We start from the raw sequence: 1290 nt of genomic DNA, 5'->3' as shown, positions 1-1290 counted from the left end.
AACATCATCTAGGTATTTGTGCATATGTGTGTGTGTGTGCAGTATTTGGTGTTAGTGTATGCGCAGATTTGTATGTTTGTTTTATGGATGCGTTTTTATGTCTAGATGCATGCATATGTATTTATGTGCTAAACTTTTGGAAAGTTTTACATATCTTTACAGTTCCATTGATGGCTTGAATCTGTAGTCTTCTAATCAGCCTTTTTCTTTCAGGTTTTGAGAACCCTAATTTTTCCAGGTTTTTGTTGAGGCAGTTCGTTACATATCCCAATGCCCCAACAATCACGGGTATGAATCTGAACTTGTAGTCTGGGTGGAGTATCTGTAAATTTCTCATGTATGTATGTATGCGTAGATTTGTATGCGTAGATTTGTATGCTTTATGTATGTATTCTCATGTATATAGTTACATATCTAGACATGTTCATATATATTTAAATGATAAACTTCTGGAAAGTTTTACAGATTTTTACAGTTCCAGTGATGGATTGGATCTGTAGTCTTCTAATCAGCCTTTTTCTTTCAGGTTTTGAGAACCCTAATTTTTCCAGGTTTTTGTTGAGGCAGTTCGTTACATATCCCAATGTATGTATCTTTGTGTGTATGCCTCTCTGTACGTGTGTGCAGATTTGTATGTTTTATTATATGTATGTATTTTCATGCATATAACTACATATCTAGAGATGCTCATATATATTGAAATGATAAACTTCTGGAAAGTTTTACAGTTTTACAGTTACAGTGATGGCCCTGTTGTCTTCGAATCAGCTTTCTCCTTTCTGGTTTTGAGAAGCCTAATTTCTCAAGATTGGTATTTAGGCAATGTGTTACATATCCCAGGGTCCCAGTAATTACAGGTATAAACCTGAACTTGTAATCTGGATAAAGTTGCTGTAGATTCCTCAATAGCTTCAGTTTTTTGTTAACATCTGCTGGGCAGCTTATTTCCACAACTGTGCATAGTTTCTTTTCTCAATCCCAAATCACTATGTCAGGTCTATTGTGTTTACATTTTATTGAGGTTTTCTTTGGGACATTCCACCAGTACTCCTTTGGTTGTGTAGTTGTGGCTTCTACCATACTGTGGATTCTCATTTCTTTGGCCTCAGGGTTATCCTTCCCATGGATCTCATTATACAGTGTCCTAGCTATGTCATGTCTCATTGGTAGATAATACCATGATGATATTTTCGGATAGCTGCATATGATGTGGGTGATATCTTTGGTGTTAACTCCACAAAGTTTGCACTGGTTACATTTTGTCTGCTTTTCCTGTATCTCTGTCCCTTT

The sequence above is a fragment of the Octopus bimaculoides genome, chromosome 28 (assembly GCF_001194135.2).
Source record: "Octopus bimaculoides isolate UCB-OBI-ISO-001 chromosome 28, ASM119413v2, whole genome shotgun sequence".
NCBI classification, from domain to species: Eukaryota; Metazoa; Mollusca; class Cephalopoda; order Octopoda; family Octopodidae; genus Octopus; species Octopus bimaculoides.
This window is presented reverse-complemented; position numbering follows the sequence as displayed.